The 21,378-nt window shown below is 44.1% G+C and overlaps 1 long non-coding RNA gene across 1 annotated transcript; it reads right to left on the reverse strand.

Moving 5' to 3' along the window:
* Positions 1 to 1,536: 1,536 nt before the first annotated feature.
* On the reverse strand, positions 1,537 to 21,102 carry LOC148029755 (uncharacterized). Its single transcript, XR_015692095.1, has 3 exons — positions 19,658 to 21,102; positions 19,245 to 19,446; positions 1,537 to 2,923 (listed from the first exon to the last, which is right to left on the reverse strand). It is a non-coding gene; the product is annotated as an uncharacterized LOC148029755 (long non-coding RNA).
* Positions 21,103 to 21,378: the final 276 nt, after the last annotated feature.

Raw genomic sequence — 21,378 nt, forward strand, 5'->3', positions numbered from 1 at the left:
GGTGAATCTTCGATAAAGGGAAATAAACTGTCAAGCCAAGATACGTCTCTTTTGTAGAAGACTTGGGTTAACAATGAGTTATGTTAGCATACAAAGAAGAAAAATTTCAATATTGAACACTCGTTCAATTCCTCTTGATATCCCCTACATATATTCAAATCTCAAAAAAACTACAAAATGTGAAATCTCCCAAAAAATATATCTTTTTTCTTAGGTGTTCTATAGTTGCCCCCCTTACCCTACCATCTCCCAATGAGCATAAGGCTTATAGGCAAGGCAATCATTTGGTCCTTCTTTGGGGCACCTTACCCATAGCCATGGGTAGGCTCATAGGTGGGTGGCCAGTTAGGTTCATGCACTGTGTGTTGCTGCTATACCCAAGCCCATAGGCTGCATGCTCTACTATCAACTCAGCTGATGCCTCCTCATACTCCCTCCTTATGCTTAGATGCTTTGATAGCTTCTTTTCCTTGAGAGGAACTATGGGCATAATCAGCACATCATACTGAGATAGTGCTGCCTCATAGGACTACAGGCATTGCATACCCTCGCTAGGTGCACTTGGGGGGTGAAGGTTGCTAACTCGAGGTGGAAAAGGAGCTTTTTCCCCTTGTTTTTCACTATGTGTTCAACATCACAATCTTCTGCTTGGGAGGCACCATACACCTAGCCTTAAGTGCGGTTGGGGGCTACGAGCCCTAGGTCGGGGCCGACAGCCCCTAGTCCGAACCACACCTAACTAGGTATGCAATCCCTCCCATGCATGTCATAACTCACAAGGTGGGAATTATCATGCGAACTTGTCTGAAATTCTTGTGCCACTGATGGCAAGTCTATGACTGCATTTATTGTCAATACATGTGCAGCTTTGGTTAGTTCTAGTCCTCATAAGGTTGCTCAATAGAGGAGCCTAAGAGCCTTGGTTTGAAGCATGGCACATAGCACTAGCTTTGACAATCTAATGCAGACCTGATGGCAATGTTATGAGGTATTTGGGTATAGCTCAATGCTAAAGAAACAAGAAAATGCCCGAATTAGCAATCCTAAAAATTGCTCCTACCCTCATGCAAAACAAGCAATCCTAAATATTACTCCCGCCATCATGCAAAACAAGCACTCTCTTCTCCCATTGTATCTTCTTATTAACTTAGTCTTCATTGCTTGTTTAGTCATGCCTTTTGAAAACAGTTGCATATTCATCCTTTGCTCACCTTGCTACATTTGCCAAGAGTTGTTGCCGCAAGAACGTTGCTCAGTTGTAAATTTTACCTTGTTCATCCACTCCTATTAAGCTAGATTGATTTGAGTGGAAAAGACCATCCACAAGTGTTGCAAGGACAAACCATGTCCATATCACTGCCCCTTTGAGATGCAATGGAATAGATGTAGTCTCAACTATGGCACCAAGATCCTCTAAGTGCTTGCTAACATCCCGACAAGCTTGTTGCACAACATCTTCTAGTGTAGGCCATAGGAAGGCTTCCCTCCCCAGTCCTATATGGGTCCCCTTTGCCCCTTCATTCAAAAGAGCACAATAGTCAACTTTCTTCATCTCCTTAATGAAAGAGCTTGCCCTTTCATCTACACCATCCCATCCAACTAGCACATTCAACAATAAAGCATTGTCTTCAACATTTCCAGTGATGGGACCAGCATGATCAATGGGAGAAAGAAGCCATCTGAAAGGGTGTAAGGGATTGGGCAAAATGGGCTTACATGCTATCACGCCATCGACGGGGCTTGGGATGCGAACAAAGCCAACTTGATCAGAGCCGATGGAGAGGTTAACCTCTCCAATTTTTGTGGAGGTAGTGCTGATAAACTCGTGGTCACGCGGTTCACAAGTCATTGTCATGGATTGCAAACTTTGATCCTATTGTAGTGTTCAGGTTCATTGTTCCAAAAATGTGAATAAAAGTCATGACATGGAGGTTTGAAACTCTAGATACTTGTAGATTCTTTGGGATTTGGAGGCTTTCTACTTCATTACTTTTAGAGGGTTATCTTCTCTTTTCTTTCCTTTATTTGAATGCCATATTTTCTTCTTTCCCTTAAATCAAATTATTAATGGTTTTATATATGTTATAAATATTTGTAATTCTCTTATTGAACTCACATAAAATGATATAAAGCTTGTACCATATTGATACTAATATATTTGTATAGCTTCTTTTGCCTCTTAAAAAAATAATATTCAAAAAGTAATTCTCAGACATATGGTTGGAAAAGTCATCGTATATATAGCTCCATATTTCATACGAGATTCCATATTGCACATCAACTTCACATTCCTTACTACTTCTTCACATACTATATTTCACTTTGCTCATTGTCTCTCCTCACTTCTTCCCCCAAATATTGTATTTCACTTTCCTTAACTTTGCACGACTCCTCCCCCTCGCTCTCTCTTTTAGGATTAGGGTCTTGAAAGCAATGTGATCAAGAATAATATTCATACCATAGCGAGGGAGGGGGGCTATAAGCACATGCTCTCTCTCTCTCTCTCTCTCAATCAAATATAATTAATTTTGTACACAATCAATTCTTCAAAAGCTATCATTAAAGCATTATAGTTTTTAATTCTCTTCTCTTTGTTTTTGGTTTTCTCTTTGTTTTTGTTTCTCTCTCTCTCTATGTGTCCCCTTTTTTATTCTCTCTCCTCTTCATTTATTTCTCTTTGTTTCCTTCTCTCTCTACATTTGAGATCTCAATGTAAACATGATAACTTGAATGTACCCTACATGTGAGATCTCAACAAATAGGAGAAACATAATGCCTATGTTGAGATCAAACTCCACATGCTCTATGACTCTAGCTAGAGTCCTTCTTATGGTAGCATGGTTAATAACAGTCCCCGCAAAGTACACTGTAGATGCTTCTAATACTCTGAAGTTGGACAATAGCCATAACTTGGAATAGTCATCTACAAAAGTTGAGCAAAAACTTAAGAAAAAAAGTAATTCAAAATCAAAAGAACATTTTCAAACACTTTATTAAGAAATATCTAAAAAAACGCGTGAGGGAAGTGATTGTAAGTAATTATCAATGAAATAAATAAACCTCGTTGAAAAGGCATTTCATATCAATGTACTTCTTGAAGTACATCCTTTTCGATGATGCTAGCAGTGACATTTGTAACATCTACAGTTTCTTTCAATAAGAATTTCACACTAGATGATGATTTTACCCTAAAAAATGCTATAGACCATTGGCCATGAGTGAAGAATGGTGCTTTTAAATAAAGACAAATAACAAACAAAGTTTGTTCTTGCGACTTATTGATTGTCATAGCAAATGTTAGTCATATAGAAAATTACCTTCATTTCATAGTAAATGAAAAATATAAATTACTAGGAATGAATGTGATTCTTGGAATAAAAACATTTTCATCTATATTTTTCCCTAAAATTAGCTCTACATATATCAACTTTATGTTAAAAGCCCTACATATCAATCTCATACCATTACATAATCTCTATCTTAGATTCTAGTTTTTAAGGAGGATTATAGATGCATTAATTTTTAATAACAAATGATAAGGAGGGAATGCATCTACCAGATCTAGAGTATTCAAGTACTCTACAAAGTACAAAAATGAATTTTCATCAGTCTCTGTAATTGAATCAATGCTATAATATTGGGCAACTTCTCCTCGCATTAACTGCAATGCATAATGATTTAAGGTGCCAACCTCTGTATTGCATGATGCAAGAATTATACACTCTCTAAAATATGTTCCAAAATCAGTCACACTTAGCACTTCATGATATACACTATTAACCAAGGCTTTGATAGATTGTGTTTTCAATACCATGCTAGATGGACTCTATAACTTCTCACAATCATTTGTAGTGCCCATCCCATCTTTTATACCTTGAATCCAATCATTGTAAGCATAATCATTCACACCACCATTGACAGATACACATATATTCTTGATAGTCTTAATACCCAACATATTGCTATAGATGAGAGTAGCATAGAGTCGCATTAACAATATCCTCACAAGAGCCCTTGATTACAATTGGCAAGATCTACCTAAAATCTCCTCCAAATAAAGTAACCTTTCCACTTAATGATGTATCACATCTTATAATATCCCTCAAAGTCCTATCAACTACCTCAAAGGCATACCAATGCATCATAGAAGCCTCATCCCACAAAATTAGGCTTTACTATCTTAGTAAGTGAGTAAGGTCACTTTGAACATGAATAGTAAAGAAGGATTGACTATCTAGTTCCAATGGGATCTTGAAGCTAGAGTGAACAGTACAACCACTAGGTAAAAGTAAGGCAACAATGTCAAATGATGCTGTTGCCAATGCTGCACATAGATTACTTTATAATTGAGCCAATAAATACATATAAAGAAATGTCTTTTTAGACCCACAAGGACCGCCCAAAAAGAATATATCCCCAAAATTAGGTTTTAAGGCATACATAATTGCAGAGCATGTAACTCTTTGTCCAACATTTAGCATTGCATCCATAGATATGTAAGCTCTTTGTAACAAGGCTCTATTAGTGGCCTCTTGTTGTAGAACATCATGGGAAGCATGTGTTAGAGATCAGATCACTGTGCAGCAGTCGGACTGCCACGTGGCAGTCCGACCTGTACAGTCAGTCGGCTGCATTTAATGCAGCCAACAGGGTATTTTCTGGCGCCCCAGTTCAGGCAGTTTTTCGACTATTTATAGTCGATTTTTTACAGCAGTCTGGTCACTCTTCTCTGTCGTAGATTACAGATCGGTGCCGTGCAGATTTCTATCTCTGTTCACAGATTTCAGATAGCAGACAGTGCAGACTGCAGCAGACTTTGAGGTGGACAGTAGGTCGCATCGTCGAGGTGGAGACACGCAGTCCAGCGCACTGCGCCCGTGTATATCTTTGTATTCAGCATTCTATATATAGCAGATCTTCATCGTCCACTGTCTCTTTCTCTCCCTTCTCTCTTTGCGTTCTCTCTATCTCTTAGTCCTACGCTTCCGCACCGCTGCACTCTGACATGGTATTAGAGCAGTGTTTGAGGGCTGACTGAGCGCAGAATCAACCTGAAGTGGAGTTTCCATCGCGACACAAATTTGCGTTTTTTGCATTTAAGGGCAGGCAGGAGGGCTGCGCCTTGGAACAAGGCTGAAACGAGTGTGGGCGCACAGGAAAGGAGTACAGGTGGTGGATTTGCTGTTGTTTACTGCTTTTTGACGTGGAGGAAGTTTGAGTTTTCAACCTAAAAGTGCAGGTTTTGCTTTTTCATCGCCTCCGGCGGGTGAAGAAGCTTCGAGACGCGGAAGAGCCTTAGCAGGCTGAGTTTACCCAGTCAGAGGGGGTTGCTTTTGCGTTTGAGAAGGCATTGCAGGTGAAGATGTCTACAGAGATGGACTTGGAGTTCCAGGCGATTATGGACCGGAAGGTGCCTGTCTTACCGGCTCTTCCTTCAGATCAGAAGCTCGACGGCGACAACTACCGCATTTGGCTCGTAATGATGTTGGCCATCCTTGAGTCCTATGATTTGGCGGAGTTGGTACAGGAGGATATTGACCGGCCTTCGGTAAGAGATGAGTCCAAACTCTCTTCCGATGCTCGTACGGAGTTGGCCAGGGCCCAGTCTCATTGGGACAAACTGAATGCCAGGATACGATCCTTTCTCTTTCTATCATGCACTACAGCCGTGATCGCTCACATCGAGCACTTGACGGTGGCTCGTGAGATATGGCTAGAGCTTGATCAAATGTACAATCGGATGACCCTGATGAAGAGGGTTTCTTTGGAGGTACAGATGCGGACCTTGTTCGTCAATAAGTCTTCTTCGCTAAGGGAACACATTAACAAGCTAAGGCAGCTACAGATGCAGGTTCAGAATGCGGGGAAGCCGATTTCCTCCGAAGACATGGCGATCACACTATTGTCCCAGTTGCCGCCACGATTCGGTACATTTTACTCTGCCCTTATTGCTTCGGGCGAGAGTCTACTCTTCGCTGGGAAGAGTTGGTTCCTATGGTCTTGGACCAAGAGGAACAGTTAAAGGGACAGAATGCTTCCAAGACGGAGGCGTTGATAGGTCAAGCCTCTCAGAAGAAGGGGAAGGACCAAAAGAAGAAGAAGGGGGATAACAAGTCCAAGAAGGACAAGGAGAAGGAGAAGGACAAAGACTCCACATGTCATATTTGTGGAAAGACTGGCCATTGGAAGAAGGATTGCCCTGACAAAGACACGAAGGACATCAAGAAGAGGGATACCAAGGATTCTGGAGCGGTGGCTGCACCCTCATCAGCTGCATTTCTACATCTAGTTGTCATTGAGGACGCTTCACCAAATGCTTCTGATGCTGTGATGACGGCTCCCCAAGCTCGAGAGTGGATTGTTGATAGTGGTGCCTCACGGCACATGACTCGTTCATCAGATGGTGTTGCCCAGCTGCGACCTTCGCGTGGGCAGGTTCTCATTGGCGACAGCTCTTCAGTTTCTGTTGCAGGTCGGGGTAAGATGTAGCTTATTCTGGATGGACGAGGTGGCACCCATACCTAAGAGGTTTTGCATGTACCAGGATTAGGGTACCATCTCCTTTCAGTTCATAAGCTTTGCTCCCTTGGTCTTTTGGTGGAGTTTGACAGTTCTACTGTGCGAGTCCTTGATCGTGAATCGAGGAAGGTTCTATCATCTGGATATGAGGAGAACGGCATTTACAAACTGAAGTCTTCCATTGCCCTCTCTACTCTTCTTCTTACCTCACAGTCACAGTCTGAGATATGGCATGCTCGGTTTGGTCACCTGAACTATGACTATCTTCGGAGGGCGTCACGTGGACAGCTTGTTCGAGGGTTGCCGAATATAGTGGTGAGCCAGCAGCCATGTGTCTCCTGCATACGGGGGAAGCAGCATAGGGATGCCATTCCCCACACAGCTTCGCGGCGGTCTACTTCACCGATGGAGGTAGTCTCTACGGATCTATGTGGCCCTATGAGGAATGAGTCCCTGCGTGGGAGCTCGTACTTCATGCTGATCGTGGATGACTATAGCAGGATGACATGGGCCTATTTTTTGGCACTAAAGTCAGAAGCTTTCTCGCACTTCAAGGATTGGCTTCTCTTTGAGGAGAACCGATCAGGCCGGAAGTTGAAGACCTTGCGATCCGACAAGGGAGGTGAATTTGTGTCTAATGAATTTGCTCGGTTTTGTGCAGATAGAGGAATTCACCAGGAGTTTGCCAATACCAATACTCCTCAAGAAAATGGTATTCTAGAACGGAAGAACCGCAGTGTGATCGAGATGGCGCGCACCATGATGGAGCACCGATAGACCCCTCAGGTTCTGTGGGCCGAGGCTGTGGCTACTGCAGTCCACATTCTTAATCGATCCCCTACTTCGGCCGTGGAAGGGATGACTCCATTTGAGGCTTATTTTGGGACGAAGCCAGATGTTTCTTACTTTCGAGTCTTTGGGTGTGATGCCTATGTTCACATTCCCAAGGCTCACAGTGATAAGTTTGAAGCGGCTTCTCGAAAACAGGTATTTGTTGGCTACAACTCCCAGTCCCAAGGCTACCGACTGTATGATCCCGTCAAGCGGGATGTGTACACTAGCCGTGATGTGCGGTTTGTGGAGGTTCCGGCTACTTCAACGGGTGCGGAGCATCCCGTTCTTGGAGATCCAGGGGAGAGTTGGGCTCCTTCTACAGTTCCACTGGAGCCCTTGCCTTTTGATTATGATTTTGTTTCTGACACAGAGTCTACTGTTCCACCGGACACCTCTGAGGAGTTACCACCGGTGGATATTCCAGAGTCTTCTGCTGATGGAGAACGACAAGGGGAGGTTCGGCCTCCTCCTCGCTGGGCCCGTGACACACTCCGTGATTCAGGGATCGAAGGGGTTCCTGAGGAGTGGGGACCGCCGGATGGTCCGCGGCGGTCACGGAGGCACCAGGCGCATTCTTCGGAGCTTGTTTGCTCCAATTATTGTTTGATGTCCCGTGTTATGCAGGACCGAGAGCCCACCTCCGTGAAGGAGGCTTTACAGTCCGCCCCATGGAAGAAAGCTATGGAGGCCAAGTTGGAGGCTATTGAGAGGAATGGCACTTGGTCACTTGTGCCACGCCCCCCGAAGAAGAAGGTGATTGGGGTCAAGTGGGTCTTCAAGACCAAATATCTCAGTGATGGTACTTTGGATAAGCACAAGGCTCGCCTTGTTGCTAAGGGTTTTACTCAGCGCCCAGGGATTGACTGTCATGACACCTTTGCCCCCACAGCTCGTATGGCAACCATTAGAGCTGTTCTTGCTTTGGCTGGCCATAGGAGGTGGCCTGTTTATCAGTTGGATGTGAAGTCGGCCTTCCTGAATGGTGATTTGAAGGAGGAGATCTACGTTGCGCAGCCTCCTGGCTTTGGTTCTTCAGATGGGAAAGTCTACAGGTTGAAGAAGGCCCTGTATGGCCTCAAGCAGGCCCCGCGAGCTTGGAACGAGAAGATTGATTCATTCCTCCAGTCTCAGTTGGGATATCGGCGGTCCAAGGCCGATCCGCAGCTGTATGTTCACACTTCCGAGGATGGTTGTGTGCTGTTTGTATTATATGTTGATGATTTGATTGTCACAGGTGATGATGCACAAAAGGTCCAGGAGACAAAGTCAGCTTTATATCAGACGTTCGAGATGACGGATTTGGGGCTACTCCATTTCTTTTTAGGCCATGAGATTTATCAGTCTCAGAGGGGGATTTTTCTCTCCCAACAGAGATATGTACAGGAGCTCTTGGTGTCTTTTGAGATGGAAGATTGTCAGGCCCTCTCTACTCCTATGGATCCGAACTGGAAGGCCACTTCCCATTCAGCTTCTCCTTTGGCGGATGCGTCCCGCTATCGACAGTTGATAGGGTCCTTGATTTGGCTTCTCAACACCAGGGTTGATCTATGTTTTGCTGTTGGGCTCTTGGTAGGGTTCATGAGTGAACCTAAGATGGTGCATTGGCAGGCTGCTCAGAGGATACTTCGGTATCTAAGGGGGACGTCTGATTTGGGGATTCATTACCCCGCAGGGACAGATGGGTCAGATCTTGTACTTGCAGGTTGGAGCGACTCAGATTGGGCCGGTGACGTGGACCACAGACGGTCTACAACAGGTTACTGCTTTACTTTGGGTGCAGGTGTTATTTCATGGAGTAGCAAGAAGCAGCCCACGGTAGCCCTTTCGTCTACTGAGGCGGAGTATTGGGCCGCGTCTTCCACCACATGCGAGGTTGTGTGGCTTCGGAGATTGTTGGAGGAGCTTGGGTGCCCCCAGACTCGTCCTACATTGCTGCGATGTGACAATGAGAGTTGCATTGCCTTGGCAAGGAACCCTGTTTTTCATGCCCGGACGAAGCACATTGAGATCCAGTACCACTTCATCCGAGAAAAGCTTCTGGATGAGACCATCACTGTGGAGTATTGCAAGACGGAGGACAATCTTGCGGATTTGTTTACGAAGGCGCTTCCTCAGGCTCTACTTCGGCAACATTCCAGATCCCTCAGGCTTCTGCCCTGCCCAGGCTCTGAGAGGGGGTGTTAGAGATCAGATCACTGTGCAACAGTCGGACTGCACAGTTGGATTGCCACGTGGCAGTCCGATCTGTACAGTCAGTCGGCTGCATTTAATGCAGCCGACAGGGTATTTTCTGGCGCCCCAGTTCAGGCAGTTTTTCGACTATTTATAGTCGATTTTTTTCAGCAGTCTGGTCACTCTTCTCTGTCGCAGATTACAGACCGATGCCGTGTAGATTTCTGTCTTTGTTCACAGATTTCAGACAGCAGACAGTGCAGACTGCAGCAGACTTCGAGGTGGACAGCAGGTCGCATCGTCAAGGTGGAGACACGCAGTCCAGCGCACTGTGCCCGTGTATATCTTTGTATTCAGCATTCTATATACAGCAGATCTTCATCGTCCACTGTCTCTTTCTCTCCCTTCTCTCTCTGCATTCTCTCTATCTCTTAGTCCTACGCTTCCGCACCGCTGCACTCTGACAGCATGCCCATGTTCTTGTCACAACTTATATAAAATATTATATGTCATTTGTTAACCCTCAAACAAACATCTGGAAAATATAAAGCAGAAGACAAGGCCAAGGCAAAAGCGAAATGGAAGACGAAGGCATGCCAAGAAAAATATGGAAATAGAAGAAGTGCAGAAAAGTCCTAAATCAAGGAGAAATGTGCACAAGAAAAAACTCAAGTCAATACTCTTGTAAAAGAGTGCAAGACGCACCATGATTTATTTTAAGAGTGCTAGGCTCTCACTCGTGAGATTTGTAAAGGTAGATGGGCGGTAGGAAGGAAGCTAAGAAGATAGGATGACAATGGGAAAAAGGGCCTTCTAGGCCATGACCGATGGCCATGTACAAAAGGGGATAAGGGGATGACCGCCCTAAAGGGATTTGGGGTTTTGTATATAAAGTTGAAAAGTGAATAAGAAGCTCATTCTTGTGTGTGGCCAAAAGTGGCTCTCCTCCTCTTCTTCTTTTTCTTATTCTTGCTTGCTTAAGCTTATACTTGAGAGAGAGAGTGTGAGAGTGTGAGGGTGAGGACCGGGGTGGAGAAGCTCTCCGTCTTATCCTCTCTTTTTCTCTTCTCTTCTCTTCTCTTGTCTTGCTCACGACAATGGAGCTTGGAGCGTGGAGCTTGAAGATGGAGCTCACTTGAAGCTTGCACTTGGATCGTGGAGCTTGAGGATGGAGCTCGCTTGAAGCTTGCACTTGGATCGTGGAGCTACCCGAGTGCTCAGGAGAGGAGGTAACTCAATCAGGCATGGAGGTAAGCTCACTACACCCGTAGGAATGGATAGCGCGTCGGCTATGTGAGAGGTAGCCATTAGTGCTCGGCTTGAAACTCTTGAAGCAATAAGTGGTTCGTGGGTTTTGGCGGTTGATCACCTCTACATTTTGGTTTCAGACCAACATATTCAAGCCTTGAGCGCTTGTGCGCTTCGAATCAAGCATTGAAGTAGGGTTTTCCCTGAACTGGTGCTTGAGGTAGATAGATAGGAAGCAAGGGAGTCTGAAGAGGTATTCGATCTCCTTAGCAAGTAGCTTTTTGGGTTTTTGGATTTGGAAAAGCATGTTGGAGTAGTGTAGATATTTCTTTTGTGATTTGGATGCATTAGGGTAGGAAAAAACAAAGAAAAAAGAAGAAAAACAAGCATTAGGGTTTCTGTTGTCATAACAGGGCAAGAGGGTTTGATTCGTTTGCTAATTTGCATTTTGGAGTTTATTTGCTATTCCAAGTATATACAACTCTTCCCCTCCATCCATAGCTTTGATCTGGAGGTGCGTGCGATAGACCGTGACCTAAATTATGTGATTTGAGTGATTTTTTATTGTGTCAGCCAAAATTGGTCGTGTTCGGCCTGCCATCCGAGTGACGACGATTTTGGGCTGAGTCCCAGAATCGGCCCTCGGTCCATTATCACTCGGATGCCCACTGCTCGACCTGTTCGAATCAACCATTCAGACCAACTTGATATTCGGCCCTCGAACGCCCACCACTTGGCCTATCCGAATTGACCATTCGGACCAACTTGGCATTTGGCCCACCTGATTCGGCCCTCGATCCTGTTGACTCGGCCCAACCCCATTCGGACTAGTTACATTCGGCCCTTGGCCATTTGGACGGGCCAAGTCAGACATTCGGCCCCTGCAATTGAGACATGCTGGGCCGAATTTGGATTTTTTCAAAATTTTTAACCTGTAGATTCTAAAACCGACATAGAGAACATGTAGAGCTGAAAGCACATCATAGATCTATCACTAGGTTGAAATCTACAGTAAGTAGTTAAAAAATTGGTTACGAACGGTCCTTCAAATTGCGCATGGTGTTTACTGTAATGGCCTTGCGGGCGGGGGGGGGGGGGGAACTGCCGTCCCTAGACCCTCACAGAGGGGGCTCTAGACCCTCTGCACAGTAGCTACTCAATTCCAATCTCTATCTCCATCTAAGCTTCCAAATGTCCAAGGAGTGGGACATGACACCACCCTTAGCTCTCAACCTAAGGATATCCTTGCTGTGCAATCCATTGTGACTAGCTCAACTGATGCTCGTCGATCTGCATAAGTGAATGCGCAAAGGGCAACAAAAGACACGACCACTTCTGATCCGCTTAAGGACTTTACACCGTAGTCTACCAATAGTGGCCAGTCCATTGAACTAGCTGCTACTACTTCCAATCATGAATCACAACAGTCACAACCTTTGGCCGTGACAATGCCCCTTGTGGAATGTGTCCTTAGCAATTCACATGCAGAAGAGGTGTCACAACCAACATCATCGACACCTCCAGCACTTCCAAAGCACCTAAAACCTAGGCTTGAAAAGAAATCTATCGAAGATTTGGTCAAGGAGATGGCGCATCTGACCAATGAACCAAAAATGAAGTGCATAATGAAACTTGATCACAAGCTAACAGCCATCACATGTGCGTACGTCCATGTGGACATGGGAAGGCCAACACCAGAGTACATGAAGCTCATAGCCGAACCCCTAACTTGGGATGAGCAACAACATGTTTGCTCCCGCTATGAAGCTATTGTTGAGGAAGTCATAAAGGACATCCCAAAGGCCACATCTAGAGAATTGTGCTTGATACCCTCATGTTATACTGCTCAATGTGAGACAAAGAAGGAAAAGCTTGAAGCAATTAAATGAAAAGGAAAAGGACAAGGTAACTTTGTGCAGAAATGGTACTCCAATCAAAGTTTGGTAGCCAAAATTGGCCACTGACTAATGACACTCGCTGAGCAAAGGAAAGCCCTTTGGACATCAATACATGATCCCACGTACGTTGCCCCAACCTCACTACGAGTGTTGGCAATGGTCCATGAGGTCCAGATTTATGCCATTGTCCAAAAGTATCCCTTGTTCGATAAATTGCTTCTAGAAGAAGATCTACATGTAGCTAGTAGGCTAGGAGTAGGAAGCATGGTTCTTAATGTTAGCGCATATGTCTTTTGCCTCACTCAAGACCCTGCAATCCTAGATCTCTATGCTTCCTATCAATACAACCCTGACTTCTTCAGCTGGTTCCGTCCAAGCCTACATGACAAGAACCCTAAACTGTCTCTTGGTTCTACACTAGAGTCACCCAAAACTCCTGAGCAAGAGAAAAACAACTCTAAACACAACACCTGCATTGATAAGAAGCAATGGAGGCATGTTTCAACAATGGGTAAGGACAAGAGCCTAGAGTAAATGCCCCCGACCAGGAGTAACTGCCAATGCAATCGGATGAGGGGCTAAATGAAAGAGAATCGGCTAAAGAGCTAAACTCTCCACAAAGAGAGACAGTTGTACCCTTAGAACCTAGTGAGGCTGTTCAACAGGCCACATCTATGTCCCATGAGGACACACTAGAGAAAGAGAAGGCAGAGGTCCCCAACCAAGCACATTAACTGCTGACCTAGTTCAGGGTTTCAAGTCTTTAAAGGATACACCTACATTGCCCAAGAAAAAGAGGAGAAAACAACAAAAACAACGACAATTACAAGTGGTTGTAGCACGAAGAAGATTGAGACCAAGAGCACTGAAGAGCTTGGGAATAAAGTTGTGAGTCAATCGGATGAGGGGCTAAATGAAAGAGAATTGGCTAAAGAGTTAAACTCTCCACAAAGAGAGTCAGTTGTATCCTCAGAACCTAGTGAGGCTGTTCAACAGGCCCCATCTATGTCCCATGAGGACACACTAGAGAAAGAGAAGGCTTAGGCCCAACCAAGCACATCAATGACCGACCTGGTTCAGGGTCCCGAGCCTTTAAAGGATACACCTTCATTGCCCGATAAAAAGAGGAGAAAAAAACAAAAACAACAGCAGTTACAAGTGGTTGTAGACACTAAGAAGATTGAGACCAGGAGCACTGAAGAGCTTGGGAATAAAGCTTTGAGTCCACCTATGAATGAACCCATCACCATCTCTCCTAATAATGGTGAAATCTCAGACACATCCGTGTGTTCTGATAAGTCAAAGCAACCATTACCATCAACGGTTTCTTGAAACACTCAATCCATTGATAATCGAACTTACATCGACCAATCAAGAGTGGATACAACACTGTCAGAACAGGTTGACAAAACTATACCAGTCACATCCGAGGAGAACCATGACACAATTGTAGCAAAGCCTCATAAGAAATATGAAAAACCTGAAAGCACGGGCAATCCTAGCAGTGACCAATCCTGCTCATCTAGACATGAGCCCCCAGCTATAATAAAGCCTAGGGAAACTCCCAGAACCTTGCATGAGATAGCAACCGAGTAAGTCCTCATTGAACATAGAAGTGTCATAGAGTGCTTGATTGAGTGGGATGCTAAACTCAAATTATTCGCATGTGTCTGCGTCCTTGTAGACATAGGCACACTCCCTAGGGAGTAGCTTCAAGAATACTTGCCATATCCGCTACCTTGGGAAGAGCAAGAATATCTTAACGAGCACTATGACAAGCTCCTACATGAACGCATGCAACTAATCTCTGACAGGGAGGCCGACGAACTACGCTTAACTGTGATATGCAATGAAGTGCTTTACCAACCAAATCTCTTAGAGATAGAGCAACTAAAGCAATAATCAGAGGGTCAAAGTCAATTTGAAAAATGTTGGTTTGAAAACTGTGCTACAATGGCCGAACTTGGAGCCCGGATTATGACAGAGGAGCGACTCGCCAAATGGCAGTCTCAAAGAGACCCAACGTATGTAGCACAAACTTTCCTTCGAGTACTGATTGCTATTTGGGGTAGGGACTTCGCTGGAACTAGCCAATAAAACTCTCTGATTGATAAAATTCTCATTGAGGAGGAGCTACATGTTGCGAGTAGACTCGGACAAGGTACCATGCTACTCGATGTTGCAAAATATCTGTTATTATTGAGTAGGCTACCACGAGTATGAGATGCATGTGCCACACTCCGGTACAACCTTGAGTTCTACAATTGGTTTTTATCCTCATGAAGTGACATGGGTTTATAAACATGTATATAAATAAACAATGTGTTTTGTGACTGTGTATAAGTAATACCAAAAGAAGCAAAGCTAGCACATACACAAGCAATGATAATCAAGCGTAGGCAATATGCATCGAAGTCAACATTGTGGGATTCAGATAAGTGATGTCTTTTTGAGTTGCACCTATTCATTATGGTCGAAGTATATGACTTGGACGTACTCTCATGAGTTGCCAAGTGAATGCATGACAACATAGATCCCTGTACAAAAGCGTTCAATGTCCAAATCACCACAAGACCACTAACCCCACAAGAACCATTATGGAGAAAGCGACAGAAATACCAAGAAATAAAGAGCCGTGATGGAAGCCCCACTAGAAGAGAAAATCACCCATGCAAAAAGCACACATTGCATTTGAGCACGGCCCAAAGCATAGTCATTGGCTACTCTCCCTAGGGGTCACGATCACAGCACAGCACCTAGGGGTCCTTAAATTAGGTATGTATAGTGACCTTGGTCAGCTGGCTTTGTCCCTAGTCTCCTAGCCCTTTACACATCCCCCATAATTGTTCAGGGCATATCAAGGGCAGGACATACCTAGGGAGCTTGTCTTGCCACATGTCACCCTGAACCATTTGCACAATTCTTTTTTGCACTCCATCTCAGTGCCCTTGCAATAAACAGTGGTAAAAGCAAGGCATGGAAGACCGTGGAAAGTACATTGTACTCTTCAACCCACTATAAGTAGCCACTAGTTACCAAATCTAAGGCATCAATGAGCTCAATTATACTACATCGTGTTGTCAAAATCACAAATGATGTTTTACGAAGCCTTCAAGTGTACTTCTCCTCAACATCGACAATTTTTTCCACCCCATCGAACCCTTGCTTCATCCACCCATTGCTACGAGGAACCAGACCAACGGTCTTCTAACTACGTAATATATAAGTATGCACGTGCACTCACATAATATCTGCACCACAATATATACACAGTTTGAGTCCTCAAGTGCAAGACAATAATCTCATCTTGCTTAAAGTTCGACCTGTCTTCCAAACTAATCAAACTACGTCTTGTGCACGGTAAGAAGATTAGCACTACCCCCAGGGAGAGACCACAAATAAAGATTTTCAATTGCAGGTATTGTAGACTTCAACGAAAGTACTGTCAACTCTTCATCAACCCTTAACTCTGAATTCTTATCCTTTATCATTCTGCAAGCCCACCAAAGAATCGTCACCTGCCCCAGCATCCCCAGAACATCAATACATGTGCCAACCCATGAGTGCAACTCCCAACAAAAACCGGCCCTATCACCAACTTCAACAACCCTATCATCAACCAATCAGGCTAACAAAGTGCCACCAGCCACCTTCTTCTACACCACCACCAAAACTCCAAAGTTGCAATCGCAATAGTCCCTTTCAACCACGTCTTCGATTGCATGCCAAAGGCTGTTACCTACGATGAAGAGTGCCATGGGATTGGCACTCGTCTAGGAGGGGGGTAATGTTAACTCTCAAACAAACAAGGTGAAAAATTCAAAAAATCTGAAGCAGAAGACAAGGCCAAGGCAAAAGCGAAATGGAAGATGAAGGCATGCCAATAAAAAATGGAAACACAAGAAGTGCATAAAAGTTCTAAATTAAGAAGAAAGACGCATAAGAAAAAGTGCAAGTCAATACTCTTGTAAAAGAGCACAAGGCGCCATGATTTATTTTAAGAGTGTCGGGCTCTCACCCGTGTAATTTATAAAGGTAGACAAGCGGTAGGAAGGAAGCTAGGAAGATAGGAGGACAATGGAAAAAAGGGTCTTCTAGGCCATGGTCGACAGCCATGTAAAAAAGAGGATAAGGGGATGACTGTCCAAATGGGATTTAGGGTTTTGTATATAAAGTTGAAAAGTGAATGAGAAGCTCATTCTTGTGTGTGGCCAAAAGTAGCTCTCCTCTTCTTCTTCTTCTTCTTGTTCTTGCTTGCTTGAGCTTATGCTTGAGAGAGAGAGTGTGAGAGTGTGAGGGAGTGAGGGAGTGAGTGTGTAAGGGTGAGGGACCGGGGTGGAGAAGCTCTCCATCTTATCCTCTCTTCTTCTCTTCTCTTCTCTCGCTCGTGGCAATGGAGCTTGGAGCTTGAGGATGGAGCTCGCTTGAAGCTTGCACTTGGATCGTGGAGCTACCGGAGTGCTCGGGAGAGGAGTAACTCGATCAGGCATGGATGTAAGCTCACTACACCGGTAGGGATGGATAGCGCGTTGGCTATGTGAGAGGTAGCCATTAGTGCTCGGCTTGGAACGCTTGAAGCAATAAGCTGTCCATGGGTCTTGGCGGTTGATCGCCTCTACATCATTGGTAACACAAATCCTTCCCATAACTAGGCAAGTCGGGCAAGCTCACAAAAAACTAGAATAACAGAAATAACACTCAAACTTGAATACTAGCTTTGTATAGATGTAGCTTCTTTTAAGAAAAGTCCACTCATTCTCACTTGTAAGCATTCCTTTGGCAATGCAAGCTTCCTTAAAAGTATTGTATACCACATTGCAAATAGTACACAACTCCTCAAAGGAAGTACATTCCCTAAATATTGTCATGTATTATGCTACCGTATACATAAGGCTGCCTAGATGGTTGTCCATGCTTATGACCATAATGCAAGGCATAAGAATGTGCATAGTTATCAGTTGCATGCCATTGCTCATAATATGCACAATCATTATATGCATGCTGACCATAAGTAAGCACATGCTACTGCCTTTGTCCATCGGAACCATGGTCACGGTATTCATAATTTCCATGAGAATACCCATGCTATTGCTCATAATCATGCTCATCTATTCTTTTAATTGTAGCCATTCGAGCAACTGCAATTGTAAGGGCTGCAAGTTTGCCACTGTTTGTTTGGGCTTGAGTGTTGGTGGTGGCTGAGATGGATGAGATCTATTGGTCCATCTTAAACATTAATTTACTATGTGTCTCCATTAATTCATTGTGTCTGTCAGCCCTAACAACTTTTTATTACCCTAGCGTAGCATCTAGTGCATTCGGTTTTTGGGATGCCAAGAGTGAGAAAAGGAGCTGGAGTTGTGAGCCATAACATACATTTCTTTTTGCCTACACTGTTGCATTGAGTGTTTACTACCTACAACAAGGCATTGACAAATTGAGACTGCCATGATGAGCCAAAATCTTTGTGTTATGCTTCCAGCATGCACTTCTTCTAGAAGTGTACAACCTTAATTTGCATGCAACAGTTTTGCAACTTTTCATAGCTCTATCTATCTTGTGCGCCTTTGCAATCTTGAATGCTTCACTTGGAGATTTGGGAGGGGCACATGTCATCAAACTGAGACTGCACCGGAAGCATGTAGTTGCCACCACAAACTCCACTATCGCACACACACACCATTAGCGATGGCACAACCACCTCATGCATATTCACAACCTGTAAGTCTAACAATTTCTCCATATGCAACCAACATATTTGGATACCACTTTGTCCCATCTCGTTATGCATAGATACATACTCCATACCAGTAGCATCTCTCACAAATTAAATATCTAGCATTCCATCTCTTTACCCAATCCTCCAGGATGTGAGTATAGCCTTGCAATGTGTAGACTTACAATCACTATTGCATTCACCATTACATTATGTGTTTGCTACTTGTAGCAAAGAGCCTGGAACATCATGTGTTGCTGAAAGCCTTTGGAGTTGAGCTTGTTCTAACAGACCCTGGACTCTTACATGCTCCAACAAGTTGAAAATCCTACCAACCCACCTTTTGCCCATGATTTAAAAGAGTGCCTATTAATTCTGATAGGTCAAGTTAAGATAGCTCAAATGATGAGAGCAATGAAACTAAAGTGCTAAAATGAATTCCCAAATTGGATTTACAATCTGATAAGCTGATTATGGATATTTCTAGTCATGACTCAGCATATTAACACACACACACACACACACACACACACACCCTTTTCAGGTTACTAAAGTATCATATATTACCACTTAGAAATACCATGTCTAAGTCTCATGATGATGCGCGACATGTTTTATGAAAGCCTGGCATGGACTACAACAACATCTATGCATGTGCCAACGATTGCGTGCTGTTTTGAGGAGAGTACGAGACAATGGAGACATGTCCAAAGTGTAGTGCTCACAAGTATTGGCAGGACTCACACACCCTTTCTTGGATATTGGACCAATTTCCTAAGTGGCTACCAATCAATCGTGAAACTTACCTGGATGATAGGATGTCTTTAACATTTTAGAAAGAAGGAAACACCTCTAACCTGGCTGTAGTGGAGGTGTTTGTCAGTACTATGAACCCGATGAAGGAGCCTCCAATTGTTATTGCCAACACAATGTTGTCCATCCTATTTGTTGACTATCTTGTTGATAAGGTCTCTTGCTATGTGTCAGATGATGGGGTAGCCATGTTGGCATTTGAGGCCCTCTATAGCAACTGGACAATATGGGCCTGTTTGTCCATCACTAAACAAAGTACAACAAATCAAGGGGCTAAAAATATCATGATATTCCCAAAATCTCAACACAATTAGTCAGGCATTGTAGTCTGCAAATGTTCTAATGGTTCAACACCAGTCTTAACCAATCCATCCTTATCCAACTCAACCACTGGAATTGCATCTAACTCTGTGTACAAATGTCTTGAGCTATCCCTATATGCCTCAGTACTACATACCTGCAGACCCCTGTTGTAGACCTGCCTCCGTCAATGGTATAAGCTGTTCAGGACCTTGACATAGTGGAAGAAACAATGGCTTTGATGCTGCACATCATTCAGGGCACAAGCTACTCTCCGAAGAGCGAGAGTTCTCTCTATAGTGGATATATGGATTACCAGCCGTCATCCATTGGTGTAGCCATTGTCAGTGTTCCTGCCAACCACTGATTCTTCCTTGCGAGCCGCTACTTCCGCTTATGTGAAGCCTTATGTCATAGTGAAAAGGAATGGAGGAGCTGCAGCATTTGCAAAGGTGAGTTTAGCACTTCGACAAAGATCACCTAGCGGGTTTGTCAAGTGAGAAAATGGTTGCTAATTATCTGGTGTCTCAGAGGCAAAAGATAGTAGATTCTGTCAAGCAAAATCTAGTTATTGCACAGATTTTCAAGCTCGAGGGTTTGAAGTACTCAGATGAAGAATCGAAAAAGGAATAGAGAAGCTGCAACATTGGCAGCCACTGCGGGGGGAGGGGGAGCTTTGTCTAACACAATATCAGCACTAGTGCGCTGTGTCATAGCAGAATTCAGCTGACGGAAAGATCTGAAAGACTCCATCGCAGCCAGAGACGCCTCAAATGCAGAGAGGGAGAGAGATGAGAAAATCCTTTTGAGAGACTAACAGCAGCACCAAAGCAGACATTATGATTCAGATGCGAGTGAAGATGCCAGATCTCTGGAGCAAATGGGATAATTGGAGAGAGTTCTATTTTTGGAAGTAGACTTTGATGGTCAGTGTCAGAAGACCAAGATCAAGCTGCGAGACCTGAATCTCCTGTGTGGAATGAGATGGTGGCATTCTTTGGCAGCAACTGTGCGGCCCTCAAGCACGAGTATGTGCAAGCGAATAGAAGCGGATTCATCAATTTGTTACAAGGGCTGATGATACTTTGAGCAGAAAGTAGCTATAGATAGCCTGCACTCAACCTCCAAGGGTAGTTGCCGTGTCCCTTTCTCCCCTACATCTTCACAGCATGACTTCTGTGTCTTTCATGAGCCTTTGCGCACCACTGCTTGGCCTTCTTCAAGCCTCCTTGAATTTAGGTCTCTTGTCTCCTTTTTGCCGCAGCACCTCTTGAGGACAAGAAGGAAATGAAGACAGTGCAAACAGACTAACCATGTCGTGTTGTCTCAATCTCCTGTTGACCTCCTGTAGCACTTGATGAGGCTCCTTAAAATGCTCTAGGATAGCTGAGGAAGGCTCCTGCAGAGTTCTTAGTCTAGGGAAGTGAAGAAGAAGAAGAGAGATGGAGGTTTCTTCCTAAGAATCCATGGGAGCTATCAAGAATGAAGTAGAACAACCCTCTTTTGAAAAAGTAGTTGTAGTTAAAACTCTCCCCAAGTCCAGGGAGCCTTCTTCAACCAAGAACCCCTAAAACTTTACCTCAAAGTTGAAAAAGAGCTCCTAAATTTGACTTGAGTACCTCCAACTTGGCCATGGCTCCTTTGAGATATCTAATAAAGGTTGGTGTAAAATATAATTAGGTATGAGGAAAAAGAAAGAAGAAGGGACCAAAGATCGAGGGTTTGATACCAACTATAATGAAGGAGACGTAGGAAGAGAGAATGAGAAAAGGGAGAGATTGTAGAGAGGAGAGAGAAAGAGAGAAGATGAGAGAAGAGGAGAAGATGAGAGAAGAAAAGAGAGAGAGTATCAAAAGAGAGAGAAAGACAGGAAAAGAG

The sequence above is a fragment of the Lygodium microphyllum genome, chromosome 10 (assembly GCF_053477565.2).
Source record: "Lygodium microphyllum isolate KBCC chromosome 10, Lygodium_microphyllum_v1.1.10, whole genome shotgun sequence".
Taxonomy (NCBI): domain Eukaryota; kingdom Viridiplantae; phylum Streptophyta; class Polypodiopsida; order Schizaeales; family Lygodiaceae; genus Lygodium; species Lygodium microphyllum.